Genomic DNA, 13,738 nt, shown 5'->3' on the forward strand with positions numbered 1-13,738 from the left:
TTATTTTGGATGTAACTTGAAACATAAATAAAACATGTGTCTGTTATTATAGTGATATCACTAAGCAAAAACTCCACTAAGCAGTTCATAATTTATTAATAAACATGATGCTATCTGCTAAGAACCTTGTATGAACTACAATTGATTGCTAATTCTCGTGCTAATTTTGTGTACACTTTTATCTTTTTTTTTCCTTTTTATTTAAGTAATTTTGCTGGTGGTGAATGCTCATAGGGCTAGGCAAACGCCTTTTCTTGTGATTACATTATTCTTGGTATTAAAAATAATTAATTACTAACTTCTAATATACTGAAGGAATATATATATATTTCTTTTTTGATTTTTGGGGTTTATATTTCTAATTTTTATCAGTCTATGCCTAAGAAAGATTTCTGAGGTTCATTGTGCAACTTCATTCACATTACTGAAAGACTTGGTTCTGAAGAGGTAATAACCCTGAGAGCTGCTGTGATGCTCAGGGCCAAAGCTGTAAGAATTAGAACTTGAAAACAAAGATTGGTGAAATCATCAGAAAATGAAAGCCATCATCTCTACTAAGCTGATTTAACCACGTATGTTTCTTAAGGATGCATAACCTGAGGAACTGGGAATTGTATCCTGGAGCATGGCTGTGCACTTTAGGCTATGTTCTAGCTTCAAGTCAGATTGAAGCTTGTGTTTGTGTTATTTGCAGCCTCTTGTTTCTGTTAAATAACAGGAGAATCAGGACTGTGGGACAGGCTATGGAAGCCTGATTTAGTAAAGTTTTACCCAATGGGACTCCTCACGCTAATGAAATACCTCCATGAATTTTGTCCCATTCCAGTCATTGAATGGATTCCAGTTGGCTTCAAAGTCCACTGGAAAATGAAAGCCCACTTCAGTTCAGATGCTTACTGTTAAATCAACTGTTATATGTGGTCAATGGAGAAAGAATGCACTTTTGGATATTTGAAGTGCAGCAAGGTGTCACTGGTTAAATGCATCATTAATCCACATTGTAGTAATAGGGTTGTTGTAACCATGGTAGTCAAAGGATTTACAGGAACTATAACCTCGAGGACTTCCTGGTTTTTAAGACCAGCTAACAGAATTGGAAAAATTGAAGAGTTCCTAGGCTAGAGATCTCATCGATCTGATTCTTGTATTTAGTTTAGTAAAAGTCGCTGTAGAACTCACTTTCCCTGTATTTAGGTTATCATAACATTTTAAAAAACTACTGATATTACTTAGATTAATAAAAATTTTCATAGAAGTCTGTGTTTTACACTCTGCCAAATATGCATTTTTAGAAGGCAAAAAGTGAAAGCAGACATTCTGGACTAAATATATTCCAGGTTATATCTGAGAGAGGGTGATCATCAGAGAGAGAACCAAGTGTTTTGAAACAGTGAGGTGATGGGAGAACATTTATTCAACTGCTTATATATTTTGTTGGATATGAATTCTCCCAGCTGTGTACATTCCCCATTCTAAGTCTTGTCAGATATGATTGTGTACATAATGAATTCATTTCTGTGGTCTCACCTACATAAAAAATAAAGGAGTGCTCTAACCAAGCTGTTTCTCTGTTGATAGAGTATCAGATTCAGGATATTTCAGGTTAAATCTAACTATGGTAATCCAGTTTTGCAGTTTGTTTTTGATTCACCCTGATGAATAATTGTTATTGAAATAATGGAAAGTACATATTTAAACATAATGAAGGAGCCTTTTGTTGAGTAAGGATTTCTTTTACTTCACACTGTAAGAATGGAATTACATTTAATGGTAATGGTAAATCACAGTCAAGATGCTCAAATCAAAAGTACTTAGAAAAACTTTAGTCTGAGAATGAGAAATGGCCTTTTTGTTTGGACAGTAGGTGAGATGCATGACAAAGTTAATGGACATATAATCTTCACTTTCAGGCCTGTAAAATAAAAAGGATTGATTTTGCAAGGCAAGTTTCATATCTGAAATACCTCAAGAGAAATATAGCTGCGATGGTAGTGGCAAAGTGAAGCTACTGTATAAACAAATGCAGGAACTCTTCTAAGCTCAGCAATAATTCATGTGTAGCTCTGGAGAGTGGAATATGTTTTAGGTGTTGATCTATGATAGCAGGATTTGTGCCTCAGTAAGGAATGTGTGGACACCAGTGACTACCCAGGCCTTGGGTGTGTTAGAAGGAGACTGTCTCTTTCTCTGTGGAGATGAGAAATGCTTCTCAGAGCTCCTCAATCTCCTGCTTTCTTTCTCTATCTCAGGAAAAACGTTTCAAAAGCAACAACAAATTATAAAATTCACACCAAGCCTACTGAGCCATTCAGTCAAATCCAGGGAGGGCTGATGAATTGCTTTTGTGTCACTGCATAAACATGTGCTGTGTAGTCATTAACAACATGGGTCTGGAGTCTACCACAGCTACAATGGTGTTCATCATCTTTATGTCATGTAAAAGATTTCCACAGCTTCAGTGATTTTTTTGGCTAGACTTGAGGTTAGCTGCATTGTATCACGTAGGGTAGGCTCTGCTTTAGCAGGATTAAAAATGTGTTCCTAAGCTGCAACTTCAGAAGCTGCTCATATTTCAGGATATTGAACTTAAAAGTTCTGTACATTTCATGAGAACGCTTGAATGAAAAAGTGCAAAGTGCTGCCTGGACTGTGAACAGGCAGAGCTTCTTTCAGGCCATTATGGAACAGACCTTTACTGGTACTTCTGCAGCACATCCACCTCAACATCTAATATTTGCAGTAGAATGTTCAACAGTACAGAGATCCGGAGAGGTTGGTTTTTTATATGTTGTATATCACTCTTAAAGTGCAAATTATTCTGGCATTTGTCTTGTTTGTAAGAAGGCTGTTATGCCAGAAAACCAGAATAACTCTACTGTAGAGAAAACCAGTGTTGACATTGAAATCCTGAGGATCTGCGCGCTGCTTTAGTACTGACTATCTCTGGAATCATGTTTGCCAAGATGTTTATTTTCTATTTGGAGTTTTCCAGCACCTACAGCAGGTACTGGAAAAAAAAGTAAAACTAAAAAATCTCTAGAACTACTCTACAGTAGCCCTCCAAGATTCGAGTCATTGTCATGCATGTTTGTGCCACACAAATTCAGCGTAAGCATTTCACACCTTCTTGTTTATTCAGGTACAATGAAGCTTTGAGGTATTTTCTTTTGATTTCCTACACATGAAATAAATCTCTGAAGTCCTGAGGTCATTTTTAGTTAAGTTCAAGAACTTCTTGAAGTTGAGTGTCTGTGGGGGTATGAATGTACATGTTATTTATGTGTATATTTGCATAATACCATAAAACACACAGTACTGGTAAAAAACCTGAAGAGCTAAACAGCATTTAAGCAGGACTCATGTCTCCATCCTCCTCTGTCCCAGCTTGATGTGTTTTGCAAAAATAAGAGTTGAACTTGTTGCTCTGCTAGGCTGAGCACTCCTGCAAGTTCTTAGGGGCAGCATTTGGTCTCACACGGAGTGAAAGCCTCCTTAGCAGCATCATGGTTCCACCCGGACTCAGCAGCATCAGAAATTCCAGTCCCATGCAAACCTTAGTCCAGGAAATGCTCTCCAGCCCAGGAGCCACAGCTCTACACAGGGGTCACTGAGTAGCATGATATTCCTTCAACATGCTTTAGGAACTTAACTACTTCTCTCCCTTCACATAAGCACTTTTGAATGATTATAGGAGCACAGTATTTTTCTGTTCAGTTCCATGCTAAGCTTGGCTGTGTCCGGAGTTACTGTGACACGGATAAATAACTGTTTATCCAGCTTTTGGCTGAAATTTGTTTTCAGCCACAGTTTCAGAATAACAGGTCAAGCTCTCCAGTGGCTCAAGAAAATGTGATGATTCAAAGCAGGTTTCGGAGGCTATGAGTATGTGATTTGAATAATCAAAGGTCTGAATCAGGCCTTAAACAAACCGAGGGAATGACATTGTTTCTGTCTTGAACTGGTAAAGCAGCACCCACTTTGGAATATGTTATATTAAATTAACTCTTTCAATTTCTCAGTAGGGCTGCACAGAAAAAACTCATCACTGGAGTCATAACATTGCAGGATTTGAATCATGGCTCTCATATGGCAGACATATGAATTAGAACAGTTTTCTGAACTAAATGGAAGTAACCCAAAATATATGTGAAATGGGCACTTTACCATATCTCTAGATGTTCTGAAACAGAGCAGTGATATTTTGACATGTTTCAGGATATTCTCACGTATAGATATTTTGATAGGTGTAGAGGTATGTTGATGTTTAATAAAGTGATGCTACTGTAATAAAGAAATCCACATTTAAAAATTCTAGTGAAGCTAGAGGATGTGATAAGGCAGACTGTCCCATGATGTGCAAGCCTCTGAGGCAGGAGTCAGATTTCTACCTTACTACCTTCCTTAATGTTGCCAAATTTTGTCACTCATGTTCATGTATGGAGATTTTTATGGAAATCCATAAAAACACCTGGAGCACAGAACTTGACGAGTCATTTTCATTTGCTGAAGATTAAGGTGTAAACTTTTTGTCTGATTTTCTCTCGCTGCTGGGTAAAATGCTAAGTGTTGTCTTTTGGCTTGTCAAGACCAAATTAGTCTGGGATCCACTCCAGCTGTCTCTGTTACAATGACATCTTGGCAATCACCAAACACTCCCAATCTGGAGCAGGTATTGCCCAGAGGTACCCAGGATCAGAAGGGATGCTGTACCCAGATCATTTAGATAAGGTAGGTCTTACACTGACCACAGTGTAGGAACAGCAGCTGTGTATGTAAAAATACTCAAGTTTTAGCCCAAGTCACAGGTAAGTTTTTCAACTTCCACTGAAACCCACCCTTCTTTTACCCAAACTAATTAGGCTGAAGCCAAGCACAGGCACATGTGAGGGAATGCACTCTGCATCACAGGGTAAGTGTTCTTAGACAAGGGGGCACCAAGGAAGGCTTTTTCCCTGAGCCTGCTTTCAGCATTTTTTCTTATAAAACTCATGGCTCAGAGATCAACAAGTTTATTTTTTCCTATTATGTGACATCTGGGATTGGAGTTCTGCAGACAGAACAAGTTCTTGCTGTTGGCTTTTGCTAATCACTGTGGCTGTTGATGAGCAGCTGAACAGAGGTTTCCAGGAGGGACAGTGTTCTGGAGCCACATGCATTGCTATGGGCAAGGCACATATCAGGTCACATAGGGGTTCTTTGCTTTAAGGCATGTAACTTTAAGGCTGTATATAAAAATAAGAACAATAAGATTAAATGAAAAACTTTTAACAGTACAGTCCTAGAAATATTCTTGGTGAAAGCAGAATGAGAAAGACTTACCTTATCCCACACACAAATTATAGACTCTAAAGCTATGTAACCCTTAAAAATTAATAGAATATATTTTACATATAATTCTACTAGTAATATGTTTTTTATATGGAATTTTACTGATAGTGAATATCTCACTATTACAGTTTGTTGTACAGGCAGCATAGAAGTAACACTTTAAAGACTTTGAGGAATAAAGCTAAACAGAACATTAAATTTCTCCAAAGAGAATGATGGAGATCTATGGCTCATTTATTTAAGATCTTGTATGCTTCTGTAAAATGCATTTTAGATAATATTTAGAGATAATGTTAATGCTATTTATTAACTATTCATTATAGTACATAGCCCACTAGAGGGCTGCTTTTCAAATAAATTGCATCCAGAGTGTTAATAAAAGTGTTAAGTGTTTAAAAACAAAAAATATGCAGCATGAATACATATATAATTTTACCACATTATTTTGTCAAATATCTTCTGTTGCTACCTGTTATATATAGAACATATTAAAACAATATAAATTGTGGCCCCAACTCTACAAACATTTAGAATATGCTTGGCTTTAAGTATATAGTTAGACTTTCCTTATAAGCTACTGATAAGTTTAGAGTTAAAAAGATGCCTGAATGCTCCTGAGACTGTCTTCTGTCACATATCACACCATCTCTGGTTGTGGAGGGGCAAAGTTCCAATGTTTATCCCCTGTATTTGATTTGAATATTGCATAGCAGAGGTATTTTGACATCTGAATGACAGGTCACAGCTTCAGTTTGGAAATCATGTGTCAGTAGTAATTTCTTTTCTTGTGCTCTGATTGTGACAACACCCTCCACATTCTTTACAAATTTTTAAAGAACACGACAAGGAAATGAGAAGATTACAATGTTAAGAAAAATACAGGAAACCTGATTTTCAGACACAATTATCAGTCTATATTGATTTATGTTTTCCTTCTGAAACAGTATATAAAGCACAAGCATTCAAGTGTCACATTGGTTCATGAATTCCTTTACAGTAGCACTGTGTGATTTAAAGGAGCAGAAGTGCCAAGTGATGTGGTAGTTGCCATGGCAACTACAGCAATTCAATTTTTATTCTGTATCATGTAAAATGAAACAAGATACAGTTTGCCTTGTGGCTTCAGGAACTTATGCATCCTACCAGTGTTGTTCCTTTTTGTCTTTTTTAACATTGTGCCATTTAAATAGTAGCATGTGTTTGTTTTAAGGATTTATCTTGGGTTTAGGCCATGTCATGCTATTGTTTTTAAAGCAGAGTTTCCCTTACAAATGGTTATAAATCTGCAGAGAAAAGAGCTTTAGATGCTAGCACTGGCTACATAAAGCCAACTGCAGGGTAATTCTGCTCAAGAATCAATGTTATTATCCACCCTAACTATGATTTGGCAGCCTGCACTTGACATATTCATAAAGAAGATATGCAGAATCCTTAAATAGGAGAACATGATTGTTTGTACTAGATATCTCACTAATTCATGAAATTCAGCAACCTCCTTCTACTAGCAGCCATGAGTTCTTTATGACTCAAAGGAAAACAAAATCTTCAGTGGTGTAATGGGTTGACTGGGGAAGCTGTAGATTAAAATTAAATTCTCCTAAACTGTCTGAAGTCTGAGGGATAGAGATGGTCAGAAACTGTAAGAAGGGAGATTCTTTCACCTCTACTTGTAGGAGCTTGATCCTGGCAGGAGCAGGTAGATTTCAAACAATCTCAAACAGATTTAACTATTTAAGGAGAGGAAGAGGTGGTAGATCCTGGTCCCTCAGCCCTCTTCCTAGGAGACCCTAGCAGCAAATATTCCTATCCAGGTCAACCCAGAAAACCACCTTCAAGGACCTCTGCTCTTAGTCCATAAGCACAGAGGAGCAAGTGCCTAATTCTAGGAATTCAAACTGTGAGACATCCAGCCTTCCTATATGAATCTTTTACATCTGGGCCTTATAGCTGCCATCAGCACTGGTAAAATAAACAAGAACAGGGCATAGAGCCTGTCACGGTCCCACGTTTGTACTGTTAAATTGTTGTCATAGTCGCAGTATGTCCTGTGCCCACTAGTACTCTTCTGGGCTGTTTGCTTCTAAGTCTAAGCAAGATACAGGCCAGGGACCATTCATAACAGGAGGTTTCAGTGTGGTTACCTTTGGAGCACAGGCATAAAGGTATGTTAGAATTAAACAAGAATAGGATTGGCTGCATGTAGTGACTTTTTTTCCCCTATCTAGTTAGAATAATTGTTGTGCCATTTATTATAGGGTTTTTTACTACTAGGCTGTAAAACTTCAGATATCTTCTGCTTTCTGTGAAGGCTGATGGTTTGGTAGCATGTTCTCATTCATTCTGCTCAGAATTGTTTTGCACTTTTACCTCATTAAGTTTCCACCCTCAAAGGCAACATGTTGCTGCATGTCCATCACTTCAGCATCCTTCAGAATGCAAGGCTTTATGTGTTACACATATAAAAGCATATTTTTGTCAGAATACTCTTAATAAGATTCTAAATTTAAGCATGAGGACTCCTATTAAATTAGTTTTGTTGAAGCTCAGTTTGGGGTTTTTTTTTTTTTTGCATTAATCAGCAAGATTTATCCCAGTGAGATAGTTTTAAGATTTAGTTAGGCAGATGTTCAAGTTGCTTTGACTAAGCATAGTTTTAGTTCTGTTCACACTTTGACTGGTTTAGGGGTTTTTGTAATTAGAATGCAAACATACTTCACTAAATTATTAACTCGAAATTTTTGTAGAAACACCAATGGCTCACAAACCACAGAATGTCCCCAACGGGTCTCTGTTTTCACTTTGGTACACGATTCATATTGCTGGGCACTAGGCACAAGCATCGAATAGATAACTGATAGATAAGGAGAGAATTGGCAGAAACACTGCAGCTCCAGTAAAATACCCATTTCAGTGAAGAATTATATGTTTCTATGTACTGTACACCAAGACTTGGGTAGGGCGTGAGCACAGCACGGAAACAGCTCCTGGGTCAGTGTGACTGCTTTTAGTGCTACAGAGAGATCTGTCATAGAGTGATTTTTCCATGTGATCTGAGCATATCAAGTGCTTCAGTATTAGAACCTGTGACAAGGAAAAGGGACATGATTCAGTGCCACAGAGAAGTGACCTAGTCCATTAATGCTCAAGGACCACTGTGGTTGACAACAGTTCACTGTGCACTTTGCTCTTGCAAAGGGGCATCATTTTGGAAACTATTTATCTCTCTGGTTCTTTACCTTTAGCAGGTACAGTAATGACTTCATTTAGCAAACGTCAGTGCTGGGTTTATGATGCAGATTTCACTGGATTGTTAAACTGTTAATTTACTAAGTGAATGCAAACAAATTCTGGTCCTCAAAGCTCTGCTAATGCACAATGCTTGAATTTTAATTTCCAGTCCATCTTAGATTACGGTGATGAAAAACAATATTTAATCCCTCGTTAACACATGAATAAGAGGAAACTGTCATTTCCCACCAAACAATAACGGGATTATCTCAAGAACTGTCAGTTTATGTGAAAACATTATGTTGCCCAAATTTTCATAAAAATTAGCAGTGGGTAATATTCAAGATCAGAGCAATGGAAAGAGGGAAATCTGCATTCATGGTAATAAATATTCATATTTGTCTGCTCAGGAGATGAAAATCTAATCAAGGGGCTATTGATGCACTGGCTTTTTTTCTTTTTTTTTTTTTTAACCAAGATGTTTCATCTAAATTGGGTTTGATATGGAAATTAGTCTTACTCCAAGTCCTCCAGGCCATGAGCATGCTGGGATAACACTGGAGGTGTCCAGTACATCAGATGTTGCTGCTAGCATCTGATTCTACAGACAACAAACACAATAAAATAAAATAAAAAGTTGACAACATCTCAAGGGTCAAGCTTCCAGTGGCTTAGGGTGTTGTGGTGTTTTTTTCTCCCCTGAACATTTTAGTTTTATCCCAGTTAAATCCTCAGTACTGCAGGATTGTCGTCATTTTTTGCTTTTGTTGACAATTACCATAAATCAGAAGACACTCTGCATGAAGCTTAATGAAATATGTATGATATAAAAATGGGAAGAAGATAAGTGCAGTATGCTGCTTTAGGATTTTGTGTGTGTATCTATGTATCTGTGCATGCAAATGCACAACCTGAAGAGCTAAGTTGTATTTTGTGTGCTGTGCACTGAATGGAAGAGTCAGGCAGCTGCTGACTGGAAAACATACAAAAAACATATCATGTGAATAAACTGTATCATAGTTTATCCAAAAGTGAGTATAGTATGTTTTCCGTGTCAGTCAATAAGTTCAATTAATATACTTGCCCGTTAAAATATTCAGTTAAAAATATTTCTTGACACCTTTTTTTGTTTTTGCTGGTGTGAAAATCTGGTTCATCCTAAAAGTGTTTGCCTTGACATACTTTAGTAGTAGTAGTAGTAGTAGTAGTAGTTGTTGTTGTTGTTGTTCATAGTATCTTGTCCTTTATTTTACTTCTTGGGGGGGTTATGACCATTTTAAAAAAAATTAGACAGATAATTAAGGTCCTGATCCTACAAATAACATATACATATATATATATAAATACATACATACACACATACATGTGTGTATGTGTATAAATAAAGACATCCTTTTGTGGAAGAGTTTTGTGTTTTCTGAGATCTACCTAACAGGCTCGTGGGTGCAACTGGACACTGGATGATTTCATCCAGCTACTGATTGTGCACATATGAACAGTGTGTGAATCAGTCCTTTTAAAACTCAAAATGCCATCAGTGAGTTTATTTAATTCCTGGAAAAATTGTCATCCCAAAAGCATCTTTTTAGATTTGGAATTGGGCAAAAGTCCTATCAGCAACATTCAGCTATATTGTCTGTAGCAGGAGAGAGCAGAAAGGTAGGCAGAGCCTGCTCTGAGAGAAAGGATGTTCCTACTGACCAAGAAAAGGAAAGAGTTAGACTACAAATATTGCCTGTTGAGAAGGTTGCATCCTTTCATGATCAAATATATACCAAATAGGAATATGGAAATATGGCTTGTACTGTTTCAGAATTCCAGTAATTTGTGCAATAAATCATTGCAAAGCAAGTATAAGCAGCCTGCAGAGTGTGTTGTGGATGTATTGGCAGACCTGATATCTTTTACTGTACAATCTGTGCTGGCATCTTTGTCCAAAATGTTTTTCAGAGACTTTATCTTCCTAATCAACTCCTTTGCCAAGCTCAATAAAAAAAAAAAAGAAAAGAAATCCATGTAGCATATATAGCAGATGGGTGTTCAGTAGCATACAGGTGTCTGGCGTGCAGCTGCCAGATAATGTAAGATAGGTAGATATTTCATGAGAAATCCCATTACTTGTTCCTAAAAGAAAGAGTTGTCCATTCTCCTAGTGCTACCTGCACTAGCAAGATGTACACCTGAGAGTATTAATGGCTCCTCTTAACTCTTTCCCATTTGATCAGAGTAGTGTTTAGATGACAGCTGCCTTTTTTCTCTTTGCCTTTTCCCAAGACACTAAATTGGCTCTGAAGTTCATCATTTTCTGCAGCAGAACAGCAACAGCCTGCACTGAGGTTAGGCAGCACCATTTGACCTGAGTTCCTCTTTATTCACTTCACCTTCTTACATGTCTTGCTATTAATTTTATCATAAATCATAATTGTTTCATCATGGAGAAAACTGGAAATCCTTCATATAGAGTAAGTAACTTAGGCTGCAATAGATGAATATGTAGGAAAAATGATCAAATCAGTTTTAGTTGCTTCTACTGAAATGCTGATTTGAGTTTGTCTTAAGTAGAGAGATTATGATTAGAGAAGTATCAATCATAGAATCATAGAATGTTTGGGTTGGAAGGGACCTTAAAGATCGCCCAGTTCCAACATTCCTGCCATGGGCAGAGACACCTTCCACTAGATCAGGTAACTCAAAGCCCCATCCAGCCTGGTCTTAAATACTTAAACCATTGTATTAAGCTATAATACATCTCAAATAGCATCTGGAGATGAGCAATGCAGTGCTGCTTGTAAGTAGTATATCTAATACAGTGTGAGTACTCACACCACTAACTTCTGCAACCAACTTTATCTTTTTAAGGTGCTATGTATTAAGTAATATCCTCGAATTCTTACCACAGGTAAGAAAGAGGCTTCAGGTGCTTCATGAACCTCAGCTGTGGCCCTGGGTTCCATTTCCAGTCACTTTCATGCAGAGAGCTGCTACTTCACACTACTGAAGTATCACAGGCATCTTCAGGATGTGCACTCTGATTTTCCCCACAGAATTGCCATGTATACCTTTGGCGGTGCTCAGCAGGATACTGTTCTCTGTGCTGAAGAGCTTCTTAATATTGTGAATGTTTGCCATTTGGATGAAATCAAGTCTTTTCCTAGTTTTTCATGACAGAAACATAGCAGAGACCCAGAAGAGAGGGGAGGTGTAGTCCTCATGCAGAAGGAGGGACACCCTGATTTTCTGCACAGCTCTTCTATGTGGGCTAAACCTGATCGGCTACATTGTGCAGTAACCTCTTGGGATTGTTTCATTTTATGTAGATATTTTAATATTCCAGATAGTTTATGAGAACCTGGGACAGGTAGGTGTTCAACACAGCTCCTGGTTCACACTAAGATTCTTTTTGTGAGTGAAATGTGTGAGTTTGGTTTCCCACAGGAGTGCTCTGACACTAAACTCTAAATGGTGGTAAAGCTTTCTATCACCTGATCATTAACAAAATGTGATGGTTTTGACATGAAAAAATTTCCTATTCAAAGTTTTCCTAAAACTTTTGTGGATCTGTGAAAAAAAATCCCTCTGTAGCAAATTGATATTTCTTTGCATAAATCATTTAATTGAGAAAAGGCTGAGTAGTTTTGATTAACAGGGGCATTACAGTAATGTTTTCTAGACAGGATTGGGATCTCTCTGGGTACCTGCCCACACATAAAGTGACAGGAAAACTATGTCTTTGAGTGATTAAGATAATCACTGAAAAAGACAAGATTAGAAAAGAAAAGGAATAAAAATTATCATCTTTCTTATTTTAAAATTAAGTATCCAAATTATAAGGATACAAAATTAAATTATCCAGATTTAGAAACAAGTCCATGAGAAATTTGTGTCTGGATCCAAAGTCCAACCCAGTACCAGAACCAGATGCTCACCTTTCCTGCCTATTAGTGTGCAATTCCAGAAGCATCAGGATGGAAGCTTATCTTCAGACTTGACTTAACAAAATGTTTTAATAATCCTAGCTATGAAATGCTAGGAGCTGATCTTGGATTTTACAATAAGAGGCAAAGTGGTTGTGATACTGTATGGTATGTAAATTTTATGCAAAGTATATTGGCATGCAAATTTGAATGCTGAAAGGAAAATCATTCTTTTCTAAACCAGAGAAGAGAGTTTTTCACCCAGATAAGCCATAATCTGGTGATAATTTTTTTTTAACAAACTGACAGTATTTCATTACATTTCGAAACATATAATAAATATATAAAATAAAAATAATTTTGTCTCCTTTCTAAACAGGTTCAGTTTCTTTACTTTGCTGATACCAAGAAGACGAAATTGCTAAAAGTCTGTCAGACAACTAAGATCACACGAGGAAGCCATATTATAAGAAAAAAATTAATTATTAATGTGTGAAATTTTAAATTGTCATTTTAAGATTTTAATCTTTTGGCTTCAGCAGTAGAAGCTTGGAGTAGATCCAGGTGTTATCTGTGATCTTGTTGGTCAATAACATCCACAGTGGCTAATACCGTGTTGTTATTGTTGTTTTGTATCCATTAGACAACAAAATGTTCCTCCATCTATTGACATGGTGAACTTTGGAAACACTAATGGGGAGATATAGAATATTTCAGGAATGGGTAATGTTGACAGGGCAAGATACACCTGTTTGTCTCTCTGGCTTACCAATAACACAGTGGTTATCAAGCATATTTTGTTAAGTGCAACAAGAGAAAGCAGAGCAATAGTGGCTGTGTGGGCTGTCTTTTCTCGGTTTTATCTTTTTCATTTTGAGCCTGAGTTTTGTGCCAGACTAATAGCCGATGGCAATGGGCTGGGGAAGTGCAACTTTCACTAAGATTAGGGAATGTGCAGAAAACAACGTGTGAAATCCTGATTTGACAAGGGTGAACAGACTGGTGAGGGCACCAAGACATTTTGTGAAGTGAAACCATATTTGTACCCAACGTGTCTTGAAAAAACCTGTAACAACCAAGGTGCCAAAAGATCCCACCCAGGAGACAATAGAATGACATCCTCATTATACCAGTCAGGGAACAAAGGAGGTGCAGAATTCATTCTACCCTTTCCAATTACTGGCAGCTTATATTAATTGATGGTAGTGGAACAATGTGTGTGTTGTTGTGCTCTGGGGTGATTATCCTTGTGAGACTGTAAGTTCAAC

At 37.3% G+C, this 13,738-nt stretch overlaps 1 protein-coding gene across 1 annotated transcript in view; it reads left to right on the plus strand.

Moving 5' to 3' along the window:
- The window catches only part of PTPRN2 (protein tyrosine phosphatase, receptor type N2), a 648,310-nt gene that overhangs the window by 405,101 nt on the left and 229,471 nt on the right, over window positions 1–13,738 (plus strand). The gene's annotated exons all lie outside the window — the stretch shown is intronic.

Source organism: Corapipo altera, unplaced genomic scaffold (assembly GCF_003945725.1).
Source record: "Corapipo altera isolate COAL_440 unplaced genomic scaffold, ASM394572v1 47, whole genome shotgun sequence".
In the NCBI taxonomy this organism is placed as follows: Eukaryota; Metazoa; Chordata; class Aves; order Passeriformes; family Pipridae; genus Corapipo; species Corapipo altera.